General features: G+C 39.7%; 1 protein-coding gene across 1 annotated transcript in view; it reads left to right on the forward strand.

Moving 5' to 3' along the window:
- Positions 1 to 22,576, forward strand: part of LOC309380333 (uncharacterized protein) — a gene marked incomplete at its 5' end in the record, with an annotated part of 87,763 nt that overhangs the window by 58,209 nt on the left and 6,978 nt on the right. The window contains 5 exons of the mRNA XM_081930230.1: positions 1,983 to 2,108; positions 11,594 to 11,747; positions 17,619 to 17,868; positions 18,806 to 18,915; positions 20,150 to 20,310. The remainder of the gene's footprint in view (positions 1 to 1,982; positions 2,109 to 11,593; positions 11,748 to 17,618; positions 17,869 to 18,805; positions 18,916 to 20,149; positions 20,311 to 22,576) is intronic.

The following is a 22,576-nucleotide window of genomic DNA, read 5'->3' on the forward strand; positions in this document are numbered from 1 at the left end:
TTGGTGGTTTGCCACATCTTGCAAAAGAAATGGCCTACGGTCAACTGTATCGTTGTTGATTCATTGATGATTCCTAATTACTGTCTTAAATACATTTCTTTCGGTTTAAACATTGTTCTTAGACTCCCTGAGCTCCAGTGGGAAGAGCAGGGTGATAAGTACAGTAAATAAATAAGTATATAATGAACAAACTTTAAAATTCCACAGTAACTGGAGATCCTTGTAGAGCCTGAAGACACATGTGGCAAAGACCATGGAAAGAGCAAAGGTTTTCCTCCTCTGGAGGAACGTTTTATCCCCAACTTCCTTCCAAACCTGCACACTTGCTAAGTAAAAGGTTGTCAGCTCGCTGAAAATAAAGAACACCTCCCCGTTTATTGTGGGCAGGCAATGTTTTAATTGCATTTGCATTGATGAAAGTGCTGAGAGGATTCCCTGTCACACACAAACTTAAAGAGAATGATGCTTCATTCCCAGCAATTTGTGGCTTCAGTGTTCCTGTTATCCTCATAGCACACTCTTGTGTACTAAAGCATAGCCAGTCTTGAAACATTTGTGTCATTTTACACCATTAAACCTTCAAAACACACTCATTCGGAGTTGCATAGCGACACTCCTCATCAAAGAAAAGACTTTTTCAACCCAGTGAATTGTAACTATTCTACTGAATATATTTACGTGGAAAAAATAAAATAAAAGCCTATATGAATTTTTAAATGTCCACTTATTCAATTATTTCCATATATCAAGGGCAGGCTCCTACATTTCAGAAAGCACAATGTACAATGTATCCTCCCCCCTCTTAGAGATTTATTCTCTGAAAATCAGCCTCATTTATTGCAAATTCTCTCACATGCCTGGCTGGAAAAGCATATCTGCAGTGTGATGCATCTATATGTCTTTCTATACAGTCATTAGGCTGAAAAACATTTTAGAAGGTATGTGAAAATCCTGCATAAATGGTATCTATTTTCTGTCTATCAGATGCTTCTCAGTAAAATTACACTGCAATTCAAAACTCAAATTTATATTAGACATCAAAACTCAACCTGTGAAGCCTTTGCTTCTACTTGTGAGCAATTACTTATACCATTATACCAGGCTTCCTCAACCTCGGCCCTCCAGATGCTTTGAGACTACAATTCCCATCATCCCTGACAACTGGTCCTACTAGCTAGGGATCATGGGAGTTGTAGGCCAAAAACTTCTGGAGGGTCAAGGTTGAGGAAACCTGCATATACCAACTCCATCAAAGTGAGCTGATGCTTCACCATGTTTTTTGCCCTTTGCCCAGTATGCCCAGTATGACCAGTGAATGACCAAGTTGCATGATGATGTCACACTGAAGCTCTTTCATTGACAGCTAGAGCTGCCACATCAAAAAAGGCCAAAAATGTAGAGCTGATATTCACACAACCTTGTGTGATGTCTCAGCTGATATCTCAGCCTACAGAAGCTTGTAGCTCCATTAAGTACTGTGTTTGAGGTTCCCTTTGAGGTGATAAAGCCTTATCTGTGGTAATTGATTGGTGATGTATCCCGATTTGTATACACTAATTATGTGGGGCATTATACAACATCACTTGTTTAGTGAGCTTTTCTTCTGATTTGTTTGCCAGGAGGTTATACAACTTCCTTAAGCAGTTGTTACTACCCCACACTATCTGGTGCCTTTTGCCCATCACTTTCTTTACTGCAAAAAATCCATTGGTGAGCTGTGCAAGAGTTCCAAATCCATTTTCACTGTGCACTTTCCATTTGCTGGTTTGCCGCTGAATCCCATCTGCAAAATAACAACAGTCTGGAAACAGCCTGGGTCTTATTTTTTACACATAGTTTGGAAAACTTCAGAAGGTTCTAGAAAATTAAGAAACAGGAGCTTGGAACTTTAATAAAAAATAAAGCTGGTAAGAACACATGGTAAAAGCAGTCAGTCTGATACAGCCATTGATACTAAAAGGAGTTTTCCTTTCTTTTCCCAGGCAACGAGGAGAGCAACATGAATGGCGTTTCATGTTCATCATAACAACCACAATAATTAAAAATTGATGCTGCAACACACATTGGAATGTGGAAAACAAACAGGGGCCAGAATCAGCTGACCTAAGGTATGAAATATTCAATTAAAACCAAACAAAGGGGGTGGGGAGGGGAAGGGGAAGCACAGTGCCTGGTGTGTAAAGAAAGGCTGCCGGAGGCCAAGATCTTGGGATAGCAAAGCCAATAAGATATTAAAACCACCCCATATTACTTTGTTTTCTATCTGCTGAACAAATAAATATTGAAAATATGTTTATCTGTTCTGTTTTAGCAGTGAAAACAGTTTCCAGAATGTATATATTAAGAGAGGATGTATAGTTATTTCACAGAACTCAAGAGCAGGCAAATGTGACTGGTGTGGGGGGAGGGAGGAGGAGAGATGGGGGACAGATACTTGAGCAGAAACAGGCTTTAGTAACAGGGGGTCTTGCCTGGGCCATGGCATACCATGTCCCACATGCTGATTACTTGAACAGACCCACTGCCAAGAAAAATTTTCCTTGGACTGGAGCGTTTTTTAGGATGTGCTTGCCTCGCCTTGCCAACACAGCAGTTTCTTCCTCACACAAACAATTCTGCTTTTGCTAGTTGGGATATAAACAGAAAGGATGCCGGGTTAATTATTTGTATAAAGGCAAAGATAGCTGGAATCTGGAAATTGTATAAGGACTGAGATGGCTCTTCTCTGGTGCATCTGTGCGAGCGATCATGGTTGCATCAGCGACGTCCAAAGCCTACAAGCCACAAAACATTCCCATTTGCCATCTGCCAACAATGAGATTAAAACCAGAACAAGCCAAGAACTGGAGAGCCAAGCCTTGCACACGTGTGTGCAAGCTGAAGAGGAAATCCCAACCTTTGCACCATTTAGAGATCACCAGAAAGCCAGAAACTGCCTTTCTTCTAAATAGCTTTAAAGCACCCGACCCTTCACGAATAGCCTTGCACCATCAAACTGTATATGGAATTTCAAGATATTTAGCTGAAATGACTTTAATTTAAAGAAAGGTGTACTGCCTAAGGTGACCATGATTTCAACCTGCATGCCTGTTTTGTTTGCTTATTTATTTTATACACCACAAATCAAGAAAAACCAATCAGAGTGGTGTATGTAATAAAACCAGTGTGTCATCATGAAATTGGATTTTTATGTATTTATTTATTTCTGCTTCTTACCTCCCTGCACAACAGGGTCCTAGTGTGGGTTGCAACGCTAACATATTACAATCTTAAAATAAAAAAATATAAAAAAGAGTTATAGCCATAAAAGAAGTCTAAAAACAATTAAAAACAATTCCATATATAAAATAATACAAACATTTAAAAACAATTTCACTTACAAAGGCAGTTAAAAATAGTTCCAGTTTAAAACTCTTTCTGATTTAAAGCCATGAAAATCAGAGAAACGTAAGAACTGGGTCATAATAATAAATCATCACACTTCCTCTGTTTATATAGCAGCAATAATGTATTGTCTAGTCAGAAAGAGGAAAGTGGCATGCATGTACTTCCTAGTCTAAGGGTGTGCTGTCTCTCCAGGGAGCTGTTCTCCAGAGGTTTGGATGAGGGGCTTTGGGACTGGGAAGCAGCCTAAAAAACATGCCAATTGTACCTTTTTTAAAAAGTGCTTATTTGATTTCATTTTTACAGCTTTTTAAAAAATATTAATTTTCTGTAAGCCACCTTGAGCGTTACATAATGGAAAGGCAGGACAGAATGTCTGTATTCTTGTCTGCACTCTCCCACTTTAATTTTGTAGAAGGGTTATGATAATCAGTAGCCATAGAAAGAGGAGCAAAATGGTGCAGTTGAATTATTGCCAATGCGCAAATTGTTCTTTTAAGGCAGACTTTCCCAACCTTGGGACCCCAGGTAATGCTGGACTACGTCTCCCATCAGCCTCAGCCAGTGTGGGCCAATTTGTCAAGGATGATGGGAATTGAAGTCTAATGAACTGGGAAATAAAAACAAACATAAGTCATTGCTAAACAAATCTGAGGGGGCAATCCTCCGGATATAGGGCAGCATATAAATTCAATAAATCATAATAATAGTCTAATGAGTACTGGACAAACTCAGTAGCTGCACAATGTAGAGCAATGGTTGGAAGATGAAAAATGGAATTGTGAGGTGGTGGTGGGAAAACAAGTATTGCTTGGAGGTAGGATTCCCATATTTCAAAAAGTGAAAATTCAGGCAAGTTGTTGAACTTTTATTTTTATTTTTATTTTTGGCAGCAGCGGGGGACGACGACTTGTTTTTCCCCAGCAAAATCTCCAAAGAAAATTATGTTTTTAACCTATTTTTAAATGCAAATTGCCAAAAAAACAACACTTCCAATATAGGCTGTCAAAGACCCCGGGTTTCCCTGGACATTTCAGATGCTTTTAGGAACGAGGATGCACTGCAATATTTTGCTGCAGTTCTCACTTGCCCTGTTCTCACCATAAAAATCTTGCTAATCTAGCGACTTAATAAAAACACATATTTACTGTAGTACAGTTAGGGGAAAAAATCCATGTCAAATGAAGTTTATTTCAAAAGGCAAAACAAATAAATAAATCACTTGGTAATGCTGATATTAACAATGCACATGTTATTGAACTTTAATCATCCTGGTTTGGATCCTATAGCTGCTTTTTGAATATATCTCATTTTAATAAGCTGAAATATGTACAAATCCGTTGCGTTTGCAAAGGCCCCTCTTGCCTCTCCCCACAGTGTGAAACAATTAAACCGGAAGTGTTTAATTAACTACAATTTCCCATTTTATTTGAACCAAGGTTACCAGGTTCAAAGCAAGCCAGGCTTTTAAACCATGGTTTGAAGTAGATTTAAGATCTTGGTTTGTTAGGGTTGCCATATTTCAAAAAGTAAAAACCAGGACACCCCGAAATTGTTGAGCTTTTTAAAGGAAAAACCAAAAGTTGGTGAGACAAAGCGTTACCTTTCAGAACTTCCCCCAGGACACCAATTCCGCCTTTGACATTGTGGTAATATGGCAGCCCTTGGTTTGTTCTTATTAAGACATGATTGTTTAAACCAGGCCTCTATATGACGCCTTTAGATTTATGCATTTACCTTCAGAAATGTGCTTGCTATAATCTTCAAGTTGTCTGTTTACATGGTCCTGAGGCTGTGATCCAGATTTGTTAGCTTGAATCAACAACTTCATTTGGAGGTGGTTTATATAAGCAGGGGATACACGAATGATTTCGCCCCTGTTCCTACTTGCTTCTGTTTTGGAGTTTGCTTCCTGTGAATTGTGAGTAAGAATGTGGTGCAGAAGTTATTCTTAGGGAAAACATTGGATCTGCTGGAAGTAAAGAGGGGTTATCAGTAATAGCCTGGAAGCTCTTCCCCGTATACATCCAAAGGACTGAGCTATAAGCATAGGACACCATCTTGATGCATTGGTCCACTTCAGATGTAATGCTGAACCCTGGCTTAGGGCTACATGAGCAAACCTCAGCCATGTGCTTCCTCCCACTCTGCTCCAGGGCCAGTCCAGTCACAGGGCAAAATGAAAAAATGGTCTCAAGCAATGGGCAGACGTAGTAGTAAATTTGTGGTCTCTCTGCTGGACCACTCCTCAAGCTCTTGTTGCTGCCCATATGATGCTACTGCAGGGCTTTCCTCCTCCACCCTGCCTCATTCTTAGAGGGAGGGCCAAAAATTCTAGTCACTGTGGCAAAGTAGTGGTGGCACAGGCAGTCTCCTGGCCACCTTGCCCAGGAGGTCTCATGCTGATGGAGGACCCGTATGGCCTTTTTTCGGGCTGTGTACACATTTCCTCTGGCTCCAGTGCACTCATACCACTGATGCCTGAAGCAATGTACACCTGATGTTAGAAGACACCCCCCCTCCCAAAGGTACATTTTCCAGAACTGTTTACAAATTTGCAGGGAACTTTGGGAACTGTAAGGGGACTAGAGGTCTTCCAACAACTCTCATAACCTTTAACAAACTACAGCTTCCTGGATACTTTGGGCAAAGCCTCGACTGTTTTAAGTGGTATCACAGTGCTTCAAATCTATGGTATGAATGTGGCCATGGATTCTCTTCATGTCTTTTAGGATAAGAACTTATACCAAAGTTCTTATTTTAAAAAAGGGAGAGAGTGGCAGAACATGTGTTTTCCATGCAGAAGGCCTCAAGTTCAATCCTTGGCATTGCCAGCTATGTTTGGGGCAGGGGGGGGGGGCGGAAACATATTTTTCCCTTCCCTTCCCTTGGCCTGGCCCTCACATCTTCTCCAGCAGTGATGTAGGGCAGTAGTGGAGGAATTGGTTGGCACAATTCACCTCCCCCCCCAAATGCCCCATCTAGAAATGTGGTTGCCCATCTCCATAAGGACAACTGGCTACATGGCTGGTAAAGAAGAATCCCTCGGGTTAAGTACTGAATTCGTTCCGGAGGTCCATTCTTAACCTGAAACTGTTCTTAACCTGAAGCACCACTTTAGTTAATGGGGCATCCTGCTGCTGCTGCGCTGCTGGAGCACAATTTCTGTTCTCATCCTGAAGCAAAGTTCTTAACCTGAAGCACTATTTCTGGGTTAGCGGAGTCTGTAACCCGAAGCATATGTAACCTGAAGCGTATGTAACCTGAGGTACCACTGTACTGAGCTAGATAGATTAGTAGTTTGACTCAGTATAAGGCAGTTTTCCACATTCAATTAAACTGTACGCTGTTTAGAAGGGAATAGTGACTCCAAAATTAACATAATTAATTATGTTCGTTGTAAACAATTGAAACAGACAGAAAACAAAGTTAGACCATATATTTTATGTAAGGAAATCATTTGAATTTTAATAGTCTACCATATATTGCAGCTGCTTAAATGTATCAGTGCTGGTATTGAAGAAAGGGCAAAGGAATATTATCAATCAGCACAGCTGTTAGCATTAAAGTATTGAGAATATATATTTGATTTAATATTGTGGTTGATAAACAGCACTTCCTTATCATCGCATATAGTAAAGGGGCAGCTTCCAGCACATTGGGCTGAATCCAGACATGTGGGGTGGTATTCAACAAAGTTTTACTCACCGGTTGAAAGTAATAGACCTAAATTAGTCATGCTCATTAATTTCAATGGGTATACTCTGAGTAAAATTTACCACCTATAGACATCAGGATGTTGCCTTCTTCTCCTTCACTCTGCAGCCATCAAAATCTGTTCTGGAGAGTTGGGTGACCCACTAGAGCAGATTTTTGGGGTACACAGGGGCTATAAGAGAGAGGGAAAGTGAAATCTTGCTGCATGAGTGATGTTCCACTTGCTCAATATTGAATTCTCCCTTTACCTACCAAGCAATCATATTTTTTATTTTTATATAAATCAAAAAGTATTTATTGAGAGCATCTCCTTTCAAGCTGATAAAAAGAATATAATGGGGAAAAGTCAGATTTCTTGGGCACATGTCTCATAAGAATTTATTTTATACTTGGGTCAAATCTTGAAAATAGGCCAGCCTTCTGATTAGTAGTAGGAGCAATGTCAGAAGGTTTTCCTAGAATAACTTTTGTAACCAAAGTTTGCAGCATAATAAGAATACCTCCTTACCTTAACTGTCAAGAAACGTGGTTTTACCTTCAATCATCCTTGCACTTTGGGTCTTCAAAAATGAGAGCAAAATCCAGCTTTCTCCTTGTGGAAGGGGATTCATATATGGTTGGTGTTCTTTTGGAGTAATAAGACTTTGCAACCAAACAGTGGAAGATATATGTCAGATGGCTCTCCAATAACATTAAGGCTGCTGATATATGGGATATTGAAGGCAGATTAAGTTGTTAATGTATATTAGTATATTCTTAATTTCCTTTTAATTGAAAAAGACATATTGACTTTAATTAGAACCATTTCACAGGAACTGTCAATTAGCACATGTCAAACTAGTTAATTCAGAACAGAATTCTTTTAATTAGGGTCTGCTTTCCTTTAACTGTGGGGCCAATGAAATCAGCCTTTCCCTATCAAGATTTTAAATGTCTCTAAGACATACAATACAAGTGTAGTCTCTTATCTATTATTAGAAGCCCATATGGACAACATTAAAATGATGATGCTGGCATTGTTCATAAAGCATAAATTGAAGCTTCCATTATAACTGGGCTTCCCCCCTCCTTTTTTCCCCTTTTTGAAGCAGGGGAGAAAGAAATAAAATAAAGTCAGAAGGCTTTAAACAAAGACTATTCCAAATATAAAGCTCTATCTTACTATGGAAATGCATGACTGTGTGAGATAGAAGATGTTCACGTTCATATTTATACTGACTATGTCTGCTCATATAAATGAGTTCAAACAGCCTAAGGCATGTGAAATTGTCCAAGCAGCGAAGCAGTAAATTGAACCCCAATCAAGTAGAGAAACACACCCAGCACCTTCTTTTTGGAAGATGCACACATATCCACAATAACCGCATTATATTCATTTATTTCCAAGATATATATGCTACCTCTCAGGTCATGTTCTCCAAGGGTGACTCTCCTACATGATTTAAAACATTATATAAAGGTAAAGGGACCCCTGACCATTAGGTCCAGTCGTGACCAACTCTGGGGTTGCGTGCTCATCTTGCTTTATTGGCCGAGGGAGCCGACGTACAGCTTCCAGGTCATGTGGCCAGCATGACTAAGTTGCTTCTGTCGAACCAGAGCAGTGCACGGAAACAGCGTTTACCTTCCTGCTAGAGCGGTACCTATTTATCTACTTGCACTGCATGCTTTCGACCTGCTAGGTTGGCAGGAGCAGGGACCGAGCAACGGGAGCTCACCCCATCACGGGGATTCGAACCGCCGACCTTCTGATCGGCAAGCCCAAGAGGCTCAGTGGTTTAACCCACAGCGCCACTCACTAAAACAGTTGTCTGAAATAGTTTCTAGCAGGGGTAGCCAATATGCTGCCCTCCAGATGTTGGTGACTACAGCTTCCACCCTTCGTGACCTTTGGCCATGCTTGCAGGAGCTGATGGGTGCTATAGTTCAAAACAGTGTTATTTTTCTAGAAAAAGAGGCACCCACCTGAACTCACCATGAATGCCTCCTTCTTTCTCTTATAATGGCAATGGCGCCCACCTGACAGGTTCTGGAACTGAGTTCTGGCTGAAACAAATCCCTGGTCCAAAACATCTGGAGAGTACTGTGGGCCAGATTCAGGTAACTGGTGTCACTAGCAGAAACCCACACAATGTCTTCCATTAATGCAATGAGGTTCTTCCCATCTCATCCCCCTGCACTCTTTCCAGAGAGAGAGAGAGAGAGAGAGAGAGAGAGAGAGAGAGAAAGAAAGAAGGAAAGAAAGAAAGAAAGAAAGAAAGAAAGAAAGAAAGAAAGAAAGAAAGAAAGAAAGAAAGAAAGACAACTCCCAGCCACACATCCCCGAAAGTTGGCACTTTGTCCCTGGATCGAAGGCAAGTCAATCAACTTAGGGTTTTACTTTTTGAAATATGGCAACCTACCAGAACCGTACATGTGGGGAGGAGAGGGAAGATTGTTCTAATGGGCAAACAGAAATGCTTGCACTGGTGGAGCACAACATGGAGCTCCTCCCAAATTTGGGAGGGGCTTCCACAAGCAGAGGGACACCACCAAAAAAAAAAAAAGGACTTGTGCCCATCTATCTAATTGATCTTGCTGGCAGGCCTGTGAACAGAGCCTAAGGTTGTAGTTGCAGGTGGTCCTTCAAATAACTTGTCCCAAACCAGATTGCATGCAGAAGTTTAACAACTATTGCTGTTATGCAGATGGAAAATCCTTATAAATTGATGCCGTGTTCCTTTGAAACCTGGGGGTTTATGCATATGTAACTGAAGATGGTGTTGCAGGGAAGTAGGTATAGGATTACAGCTTCAGTCTTTCCCATTGAAATGAATGGAAGTTAAAAATCCCAAACTTTGACATTGTTCTCAAAATAAAATAACAAAAAAATGCAGAAAGAATTAACAAGAAATCCACACTTAGTTTAATCAAATGAAGCTTAGTTTTAATGTTTTCCTGACCTATATCAACTAAGGATTAGAGAGATTAGAGAGAGGAATACTTATTAGCTGAACTGTGGATTCCAAAGAGGATTACCTTGTAAGATATTGTATGTATCTTGGTACATTGTTTAACATATTATGGGACCGATTAACTGAACAATAACACCAGTATCATTTACCAAGAAAGAGTCTATGATAATATCCAAGTCTTTTGTATGCATGTTTGAGTGCTTAACATTTATGGACTATGAATCATTCTTTACTAAGTCAGTAACTGGGGTATTCACAATGTAAAAAGTCTAAATGAACCATTGATCAGGTTGCTAAGCATGTTGCATTTTTTCAAGTGACCAAGCATTTTGGTATAGAATTGACTTTTATGTAATAGTTTCTGTGAAGGGCAAATACTGATTTCCTCAAAATATGAGTTTACATGACGTGATTAAACTTTTGCTTAGTAGCCTCTTAAAGTGCATAAAATGAATTCTACTGAACCAAGAAATTTCAAGAGATCACTTCTACTTAATATTGCTTTGTGTTGCTTTCTGTTCTGTATGAGGGATGGCACAACACACATTCCCACCCCAAGTATGTTTACATAGCATCCATCTAAACACAATGAGACATTTTCAGGTAAATATTCTTAGGACTGTTGCCATAACTGCATTAACAGCCACAATCCTATACATGTCTACTCAGAAATAAGCCTTATTGAGTTAAATGGGGCTTACTTCTAGGTAAGGGAAGTGAACAGAAGGGAGTACGCCCCATGGAACTTAGAAGGATTTATCCCTAACATGTTTAGGATTTTAGTGCATTGTTTTCCATATCACTTTTACATTTTATAATGAAGCATCATAAACCTTTACTTAGAATCTTAAATGCTTTAAGATAAATTAAAATGTTTCTATAAGCAGATCTAACACACTGAATTGCATGATTCAATATCTCTTATGCCTTAGCTGTAATCCTTAAATATGCAACGTTTCTTTAACCATATTAGTGATTTTGAAAAGTAACTAACAAATCTCCATGATTGTTTTGTGAAATGTGGAGAAGAACCATTCCCAACCCCCACAGATGCTTATTCCAGGGTGCTGCAAGAGGAAACTCCACTTTGAATTAAGCACCAGGTGCCTGAGATCAATTTCAATCTAGCACTCAGAACACAGAGGCAGCAGTTGTTGGGTAAACTTTGGTCCGCTAAAACTTTGTGCAGATGCAGTGGCGTAGTGTGGGGGGTGCAGGGAGGGCCAGCCGCACCGGGCGCAACATCTGGGGGTTAGGGTTAGGGGGTGCAAATCCATGGGTTAGGGGGCACAAATCCATGGGTTAGGGGGCAAAAATTACTTGCCTTGCCTCGGGTGCTGACAACCCACGCTACGCCACTGTGCAGATGTACCCATCCCAACATTTTAGTAATAAAGTTTTCATATAGCACTGTCCTGAAGTGTTTGGAGTTTCACAAACATTAATTTAGCTATCCTTCCAACAGTTTAGACATGTACCTTTTATTCTTATGTTAGATATGTACTGGGAGTTGACTAATATGGCTTATCTTAATAAAGGTGTACCTAGGCTCCCTTGCATCCTTGGCAAGCAGCTGTATCAGCACTCTCCATCCACTGTACCCTTGAAAAGGAGATGTATTTCCTCCCCTGTCCCTTCGCCTGGCTGCCCAGAACAGCAGAGGAGCAGCTCAGGGAGTGCGCAGATGGAAAGGTGGGTTCCTAGCCACTCCGAGCCAAAGTGGAGAGGTGTGATTTTTGTGCCACCACAGGCCTGCACCCTTGGCAGGGGGCAACCCAATCAACCCCTAGGTGTGTCCTTGCTTGCCTGTGACCAGCCAGAAAGCTTATTGAAGAGATGAGATTTGAATCAGGGCCACCACAGCTCATTCTCTTAACCAGTTTAGCTCCCAGTTGTCTTGTGTTCCCTGAATCCCTAAGGTCAATTCAAGCTAATTTCACACCTTTGCACATATTTGCAAATATGTACTTTTATGTAATTGATATGAGTACATGGTCAATCTAGCAACTCCTATTTATCATATTGATTAAGCGAACACATGCTGTCTCAATAGCAGGGCTAGAATGCATTTGTCTCATTGAACGTTTCCATGTATTCATAACTAAGTAGCCACTGCCATTTACATGTGTACACACCTCTAATGACTGCGCAATGAGCTCTGATTACAATAAAATTTGAGATGCACTGATAGCTCAATGTCTTTACAAAGCTTCAATTGCACTTGAACTGGAGCACAATTTTCACAATTATCTGCGCCACATCTTCCCTCTCCTTTGGGCTCCTTGATCTTCTCTACCAATTCTAACTTTTCTGCCAACTTTGGTTCATGAAAAGTTGACCCTCGAGGCATAACCATTTGAAAAATTGTGTTGAAATGCTACAAGATGCAATGGATTTCATCCCCATATGATATCAGTTTCCTGAAGAGGCTCTTAATAAAAATTGCATTTTTGCTAAGTGATTGGTCACATGAATCATGTACTGGCCGTGTATTGTTCATGAATCAAATTGAGAGCCATTTAAAAATGACTAGGCATTAGGGAAACCTAATAGCTTTTTAACAGATTATTTAAATGACTGGAGTGATGATTTCCAATCATTTTTATCCAAACAGCAGAGCTGCAGAAAGCTGGGGTGGAATTCTCTTCAGAAAGAAAGTAACTTCCCCATTAAATTCCTTTGTTGCTGGATTTAAAGTTTTGCAGAGAAAAAAGAAGGAATTTCTCAGATATATATTCATATTTTGGCACCTGGAGCTTAGAAGTGTAATAGTTTGACCAAACCCAGATGAAAGAAATGGTGGCTTGAGGGATTCATTCCACTCTGAATCATAGCCAATAAAGCAGAAAAGTACTTTCTGAACCAGGACTTCATGCAGATTGTCCAGTTCAGAGACAGGTTTTTAAGACATCTCTGGCCTAACAATCTGGTATGTTGCCATGCATTTTGAGAGTGGTTTGACAGCATTCCAGCAACATATGTAGCTTTAATGGGAATTCTTTCATGCTGATCAGTAACTCTTCTAACACTTTGATTTATGGTATGTCAGTACTGCAAATACAGATGTTTGCATTGCACAATGATGGTTATACTCATGGACAACTCCTTGAATTTTTGCTCATATTAATTCCAATCCAATTTTGTTAATGATTACCTGATCTTTAATTACTCCCTTAATGTTCAGTGTGTTTTAGAATTAATATTGGTAACTTGCAGCCCAGTCCTATGCATAATTATTGGAAATAGGTTTCCTAAGTTCAGCGGGAATACTGCCATGAAAGTTTATATGGTAGTGCAACCAACATTTAACAATTTCCAAGAGTAGTTGTAGGAAGCATGACATTATGTGACCAAATAGACAATAAACCGCAAGACTTGACTACCTTATCCAAATCATACTTTGTAAAGCTGGATCTTCCTTTCATTCCTGGATCAAGAAATCCACTGGACGGTGCTCTTGGAGCAGGCTGATCATGTAAATATGATTTGGATATACATGTGCAAATCTGTTTCTCGTGCCTGGCAAATATGGCAGTGTGGCCATTGCACCATACACTCTATGGCATTTGCTAGAAAGAAAGCATGAAATTCAAGATTGCAGTGGACTTAGTGTCATTATGGTAGCCAAATGTCTGTGAGAATGTTGTGTAGAAATGCTGTTGGTGAGTCTTGACACTTGACACGTCTCCCCTTGCATCCGCATTGTACTCTTAATTATTCTTGTGGAACACTGCTGGGTTTGGTTGGGAATTCTGCTACAGAACAATTTGCAACAATAGCAGTATTAATCATTGTTGCTGGGATAGTGCTAGTCCTGGAGTTGCATCCAGCAGAAGAATGCCAAAAAGCTGTGTCACCAACACAGCATGATATAGGACTCTAGCCCAATTTCAGATGATCTGGTAAGTGTGTGCTAGAATCATAGATTTGTAGATTTGTAGAAGGCCTTAATTCAAATTCAAATGTCAGTTTTGTATTCCCGTCGCCTTCGTTATGAGAAACATGTCTGAAAGAGTTAACGGATCCCATTTATCACTCTTTTTGCATGGAAAACTCAAAGGAAAGCATCAGGTTTAGCTAAATAATTTCCAGCAGGTAGAACTAATCTCTAGAGCTAGATTTTCCTAATGTTAGTAGCACGTGTCATGCTGCTGTTTTGGGGCACCTTTCAAGAGTCATTGATAAGCGATTTCCTTTTTTGCATCACCAGCAACAATAGTTCTGTTAGGAAAACAATTGAGACACTTTGATTTGGCACACTGGAAGCATGTGACGTGCAATCTGTAGATGCTAAATCTAAAATTTGCTAATAACTTCCTTGCTCTCCTGGTTATCAGTGGCAGTCCTTGGGGGTCTCAAAATTCAGTAGTGCCCTGTGCAATGCCAAAATTTAGTGCCCCCACCTCTCATGCTCCATTCTAAAGTACAGTTGTGACACCCTCAAGGCTCCATGCCCAGTGCAGCCGAACCGGTTGTGCTCCCCTAAATCCACCTCTGTGGTCATTTCCGCCCCTGCTACAGGAATGTTGGGGCACACAGAAGTAATACAAACTTCAGGTATGAGCAGCACTGCAAGTGATGCCTAGTACCTCACCCCATTGCACCGTTTCAAACATGCTATTGATGTCAATTCATGGTGCTTGCCCAGCATGTTGAAGGACTGTAGAACTGATGGCATATATGCTTTGTACAATGATTTGAATAAAAAGGAGGGCTATTTGCATACATTGGCCACAGTCCAGTTAAATGGTCTTCTGCCCATTGGGAGCAAGCATACTTGAATCTGCATCTGATTGCAGCTGTTGCTATCTATGTAAGCCTATATTGGACCAATAGTTCTCACATCTACACATGTATACTTAATATAATTGCGGCTCTTATTGCACTTTTGAAATTGCAGCTGGGATCTGAGAACTTTTGGTTCACATGATGGTCTTGGTATAATTAATCCTCAGGATTCTTACCTCTCATTGTAAAACAATGAAACAATCCCCCCAAACACAGTTTAAAGATTTCAAAACATATATTTTAAGGAGGTTACAAATCAGCACATTGTATTTTGCGGCAACGTCATAAAAATAAGCTAACATGATAACATCTAATGAGGGAAATGTTGCATGCAGATGTCTGCTTGCCTATTATCCTATAAAATGATTGTATATTTTATTTTTATGAGAAATTTCGCTGTAAACATTTAAGTAAAAACATTCATTTTGTTAAAAGTATAAACACAATAAGAGTGTAGTATATGAAAACCCTCTTTTAAAAACTGGTTTTTAATGCTTCAATAGTGGTTTTAAAATAACTAGCAGTGAAGATTTTAGCTGTTCTCACTTCTCATAAGTGATATTCTGTGATCAGAATTGCATCTCCTTGCATGATGCAAAACAGTAGGGTTTTATTTGCCTTTCTTTCTTGGCACTTTGACCACCAGTTTTACTTTTATTGTGGTGTGCTGAGAGCCAACCCTCATATTCTCAAGTAAATACAAAGAGCAAAGGAAAGGAAAGGAAAGAGGACATATAATTTTTGTTGTCGCTGTTGTCATTGAGATTTTCATGGTGTCTATGCACATTGGGCACCATTTCATTTTTATTGCGCTGCACTGATAGGAGTGTCACATACCATTAAGTTAATACCAAGTAAGTGAAAAAGAAGTAGAAAAGCAAAACTGATTTCCCTCCCTTCTACTATTACGGTTGTTGGACATTTGTGCATTTAATGTATACAACCTTTATGGGGAGGAAGGCTCAGCACCTCATAAAGAGTCTATGTTGGTTTATTTTGGTTGTGTTTCTCCATAAGCAAGCACAAGTACTTGCTATCCATGGGATGATATTACTGGAGAGTTTATGAACAATTTGCAGATCTGAGGCGTATTGTATCCAGCTCTGTTCAGACAAAAATATCCCAGTGTATTTGAAATAGTATAGTTAGTCTGCACATCTGTCATAGGAGCCAGTTCTGACAATTGTTTTCATACCTGGGGAAAGTGAGAGCTTCCCAACCTCTTTCCAGATATATGTATAGTCAGATAGACAATAATAATTGGCAGTGGTCAGTGCTTTATTTCTAAAAAAATGTTTAGGGGTACCCTTATTTTCCTACTCATATTGAAATACTGCCCTCTCAATGAGACCAAACTTAGATTCACAAAATGTTTAGCGGTATACACCCCCCCTGCATTCCCCCAGAAAAAAAAAGCACTGGCCATAGTGTATATTAGAAGTCCAGTTTCTCTTGAAGCATTCTCCTTCTTTAACACATTTAAATTATTCACACATCAATAGCCCAGTTCAAACATTGTTTAGTGGGGCAGAACTGAATTGTGCTTATGGGGGCTGCCCCTTAGTGCATTTACCATCACTTTTGAATAGAGTCAACATGCATACAACTTGTACACGGACAGACTTGTACACAACTCAAGTTGTGCTGAGTATGCATGGGGAGGAGAGCACGTGCAATTCTGCTCTCCCTGTCAATGTTGGGTCAACAGGGATATGTTGTCTAAGCAGGGATCATGCTTCTGTGACTTCATCAGAAGCCTTTGTTGCTAGCTTTGAATACCCAGAACACTGAACATCCCCTGAACTGACAGTGTGGAATATCCATGCTATGCAAAACATGCAGATGTGGCCTACATAATCTCCTGATTTTTTTCTCCAGGTTAATATCCGAAAATGTTCACCAGCATTTTCAGAGGGAGAAACCTAAGTGTATGGCACACATACAAAAATGGAAATCATGCAATATATTACAGCTTTTGGGGCGAGGTCGGAACTGGGGGTTAAACAGCCTCCTCCAAAACTCTGTCAGGCTCTTGCTGTCAGGGTGGAAGTGAGGGTGGACAAGTAATTGTGTGCTTTTCCATCCTTTTCTCATTATTATTCCTCCTCCCCCATTGGAAAAAAACCAGGAGGGAAATAAACTATGCCAGCACCAAGGCTGGCACCATTTAATTCCTGGTATCATTCAATTACCCATGTAGTTTGTTTAGTTCTTATATGGAATGGGGGCAGAAAAATGACTTGAGCCGGCCATGTGTGCCTGCCTGTTGAACCCATTGCAAAACAGATAGATATATGTACACAATCATGCTGTTTTAATCCACTGATTCTTATATAAATATTGAACATTTGGTAGATTCTTATATAAATATGACACAATGTATCTCAGTATAGGAAGTGTTGCAAATTAGATCATAAACAAATTTAATTTAGCTGGCATTTACATATTTATACAGGCTGTGTGTTTGAGGCTTAGAAAAACTGACTTTTTCTAGTTGGAACCATAAGCTACTTGAGTACAAGAACAAAAATCAGTTTTCAAAATGTTAGGTTTTTTTTTTTCAAAGGAAGTGGTTATATCCACTCCTAAGGACAAAATCATTAACTGCTATGCCTGGGCTTTTCCATGTAATGAGCATCTCTTTGAAACAACAACCCCCCAAAATCCCTAGCCCAAGACCACACGATGGTTGCTATGTTTTGAACCATCAGTCTTTCTCTTGAATTTAGAACTGATGTCACCTGCTTGTTTATTCTCTTTCCTTATTCACCTTAGGGAGAGGAGGGAGAAGATGAGAGAGTGCTAGCTAGAATGGGCAGAAGATTATTTCTTCTGGAAAGGAATTCTGGATTTGGAATACTGTGATAAAAATTAAATAACTGCAAAAGAAGATTCTCATTGATTCATCATAAACAGAGAAGAGCCCTTCTAGATCAAAACCAAAGGACCATTTAGTCCAGCAGCATCCTGCTCATCATGGTGGCCAACCAGAAATTTCTTGGAAACCCAAAAGCAGGATATGAAGGTACCACTCTCACTTTTTTTGTCTGAATCTTAGTGGTGGTTATTTCGAGACATATTGCCTCCGAACACAGAAGTTCCATTTAGCTGTCATAGCTAAGAGCTTAGCACCAGTTATCACTTCTAGATCATTTTCTGAGAAAATGCCTTTTACATAACAAAGTAGGAGCACCTTAGGTTCCAAAGCTATATGGCATCCTAACATATCTTTTCTGGTAGCCAGTATGGCTTTCCAACTTTTCCTTTCCAATACTAATTTGCACTTTTAGATTTCCATTTATGGTTAACAAAACATTGATGAGATGAAAGACTGTTATTAATATACAATTTAGGAAATCGTCCTCAGCTTTTAAAGAACAGGATTGGGTTTTTTTTTTAAAAAAACCACAACCTCTAATAAGTTTTTAGGAAAACAGACACAACAACAGAAGTTGAAGGCAGCATGCCATCCTGGCATTCTGACCTCCCTTTGGGTTTCCTCTTTTGTGGCTTTAAGTGAGACCGATATTACTTGTCTAGAAACCTCCTGTGTTTCAGACTGCTTTCATTAATAATGTCATGAATCCCCTTGTGGAATTCAGAGAAAAAGCTTGCAACTGAACATGGTCTTGAACCAAACCAAGTATTTTCCTTTACATTAGTCAGAACAGAAAATATGATTCATATTGGATTCCTTTTATTTTAGGTGGGTAGCTTTAATCACGCATTAATTCATATGGTTATACCACATTCCCCTGCGCCTAAATTTACTAATAAGATACAAAGTTTTAACACTAGACATTTTGTCAGTAGGGTTTTTTAAACTTATTGTAATAAAGGGAATACTACCTGTGATCTACAAGCATTCCATAAATTTGCAGCTAAAGTTGATATTGCTAAAATTTTTTAATCAAAACAAACCCTTCTACTACCAAATCATGACTTTGGGGGGAAATAACCAGATGTCTTCACTATGTGCCAACCAGGGGCATGAGAGAGAGAGAGAGAGAGAGAGAGAGAGAGAGAGAGAGAGAGAGAGAGAGACCCACTCCATCTGTATCTTGCAGTAAGAGTGAGTATTCAAGAGATAATCAGATTCAGAAGAAGAAGAAGAAGAAGAAGAGTTTGGATTTGATATCCCGCCTTTCACTCCTCTTCAGGAGTCTCAAAGCGACTAACATTCTCCTTTCCCTTCCTCCCCCACAACAAACACTCTGTGAGGTGAGTGAGGCTGAGAGATTTCAATGAAGTGTGACTGGCCCAAGGTCACCCAGCAGCTACATGTGGAGGAGTGGAGACGCGAACCTGGTTCCCCAGATTATGAGACTACCGCTCTTAACCACTACACCACACCCTGGTCATACTTTTTAAAGGAGGAAGTTTCAGGGACCTCCAAGTTCAATGCTGGGCAGATCATATTTTGGCAAGTTATATTTTAAACATATTTGGGTCAGGTCCTGGGTTTTATACTCCTCATGTGGCAGGAAGTGATGGTGGCTGATCTTAAAAGAAAATTATGGGAGCAAAAGCTGTTTTTGAAAGCTGCCACACTGCTGACAGTTACGGTGGACATTTACTTCAATCTTGTTAAACATATTAATTGAGCTTCCACCGGAAGCTGTGCTCTAAAGTGGCTTACTGTTTCTTTTAAAAGAAATATTTCACCAAAGACTTAACTCCATGTAGGCTATCGTTACCATTCAATTTATAATTTCATTTATCCCAAATGTGCAGAGACTGTCCTTCACACAGCTTTTAAGGAAGCTTGAAGCAGCATCTGCAGAGATACGTTTATTGTGAAACTGTAAAAGTCCTGAGCACTCAGACAAACAGCTGAAAATACAGCCTGCCTTTGCAAACTTCAGTGTATGACATGGAGAGCTGGCAGACTGCCTGGTTTCTACTTAAAGGATTGTCATTCAGGGAAAAATAAATTTCTCTAACTAGACAAAAGTCAATGTTTTCATGTTTTACTGCAATCAGACTGATACGGCTGATAATTTAGTCTCAACACTTATAATATCTGCGGCTAATCAGTTACCTCAATCAATCATAACTACAGGATTCCTCTATTTTTTGAGTCTGTATAAATATGACTAAGATGTTTAACATTTCAGATCCCCCTCCCACTAATATTTTATGACATTTTATTGAGCAACAGAGAGTTTTTGCATGTATTAGCAGATCCATTTGGAAACTGCCTTTTTTAAATACAAAATTACAACAAGCCTGAATGTAATCAGAAGTGCAAACCTTTCTTTTAACATTCCATTCCATTCTATTTTAATTTTATGTATATCTTCTAGTCTGTTCGCCTGTCAAGGAGATGTGGAAATGTGCTGGCATTCCAGCTGAAGACATCATTATGAGTGAGAAAATGCTCAAGGCCTTTTTTCAAAGTGGGTGCTGAAAGAGGCGCTTTCCTTCTTTGACTCCAGGGGATGCTGATAGCTACCCCGCCAGACAGGTATTGTGGGGTCAGAGGTTAGCAATGGTGTGTGTGTGTGTGCGTGTATGCATGCTTGTGTGTACCCTCAGGATTTTATTGGAAGACAGGTAAGCAAATTTAATAAATATATTAATAAGGATGCGCCACACAGAAGGAAGACATTGACAACAAAGGAAAAGCAACCTGCAAAGAGTGAATGAATTCTGGGCAGCCCAGCGCTTGGCAGAAGTGATTTTAATATCTGACAGGTTGAGTTCCCTAATCTTTGCTATTGATATTGACGGGAAGCTTCATATGGTTTTAGAGATTTGTATCTATTAAGACATGCTGCGGTGTTCCTACAACATGGGAACAAGTTTGCTGGAGATCACTGCTCTTCTTTCTCTGTGATAAAAATTGATATGAACTGTTTTAAACTGCTAGCAGATAATTACTCTGAACACTCAATAAGGAAAGCTATATCTTTAGAGCCTTCCTTTATCTTAAAAAAAAAAATCCTCTCCCCCCCTCTTTTGTTTCTTTGATTACTTGGAGCCTTGTAATCAAACTAAGCTTAGTTTCAGGACCCTTGGGGCAGTATCTCTTAGTTCCCTGTCAAGCTGCGTTGCAAAACAATCAATCTTGCTCTTGCACTCTCTTGGCGGAAGTGCCAGGACACGAAGAGTGCAATGCTTTGCTCTTGCCATGAAGCCTCAATGACAAAAGTTTTTATAAGAAGCTGACTGTATTTAGGGTTATGAATATGCAATGACTCTCATTAGTATTGAAGCACAGGAGCAGGGGCTGACATCCCCCCGCCACTTTGAGCTGCTGCAGAATTGTCTAATGAATTGTCTTGCTCTTTCCCTTGCACAGGCTTTTTCTGTTGTGGCTCCCAGTTCCAAGGGGAGTTGCCCAGTTTGAGAATACTATTGACTGCAGAAATTAATTGCCAAGAACTGCTCTTGATTTTGCTAAACAATCTTGAGTCAGTGTTCAAATTGTCAAAACAGAAAGCCATTCAACTCTTCATGGGATAAAATCAACACGAGGGAGGGGACCTATGTGCCAATTAATGTGGACACACACTTTGTCCATGTGCACATATGTATCGTACCAAATGTTGCATGTGCGTCTATGATAACACATGCATGAACATGCCAGGATGCAAGACTGAAACTGGGTCAAACCAAGTCACAGATATCTGACATTCTATTGGTTTGGCACTTTGTCTTCTCAGTAGAACAAAGAGGGATGACAGAAGGATCTCAGAATGAAAGCTATTCACATAGCACAAAGCTATTTTGTGAACCTTTTAGGACTCTTTCTCACACTCCCTCGCTTTCCATCAGAGCCCCCACCCAACATTTTGTGGTTCATGCATACACCGTCTACCATGAATGCGTTGCTGATAATAATGTTTCCAGTAACAGATTAAGATATCCATCTGGAGGTGTAGTATATGAGATGCTGATAAACATGCTTGCCTACATGTCTCTGCCAGATAAATTAAATTCTGTCCATGTTATAGTTCACTCTTTAAAAACAACAACAACACCATAAAGGGGATTTGGTGCTCCTTTGCAAATTGCAAAAGATAGGAATGAACGGAATCTGATAAGCTCTTTCAAAGAGGCCTAAGTAGGCTGAAAAGAGGTACATATAGATGGCTTCATAAACTCAGTTCATTTAATTTATATCAAAAGCAGCTGCACTGAAAGGAGAAAAAAGTTGTTAATGTTTGATCAATTTTGGGGGACGTTGACCACCTCCACCTGTGTCCAGATTCATGTTTCCATCTTCTGTGGAATCTCTCTCTATAGGAGTACAGTGTAAGAATAAATGCAGTTCTGACAAAAGTGGCGCAAGTATCATACATCAAACACTTGTTACCTCTCTTGGCCTTAGTGATTGCACATGACTAAGAACAAGTCAGTGATAAAATCTGAAGAAAGATGAAACCAATCTGGGCCTTTTTAAAGACCATCAATCACTCTGTGCAACCATGATATTATTAGCTCAAGTAAGCCTTGTTCTCCCATTTAATGGACATCATAAACCCCCCATCCTCTTCCTATCCTGAGACCAATGCTACCATGGGAAATCATTTTTATGGGCAATATCTTAGTAGGGAACCAATCAGATCTAATCACATAACAAGCTACTGAATTATTCAACATTCTCCCTAAATTTGCATTCTAGCTCTTCTTTACTGTCAGCCCATACTTCTAAAAATATGTGGATTTTATTTTTTAAAAAACAGCCCGCAATATTATATTAAGAAGTCAATGCTATGTGAGGATTT

Source organism: Podarcis melisellensis, assembly GCF_964234715.1.
Source record: "Podarcis melisellensis genome assembly, chromosome: 11".
Classification (NCBI taxonomy): Eukaryota; Metazoa; Chordata; class Lepidosauria; order Squamata; family Lacertidae; genus Podarcis; species Podarcis melisellensis.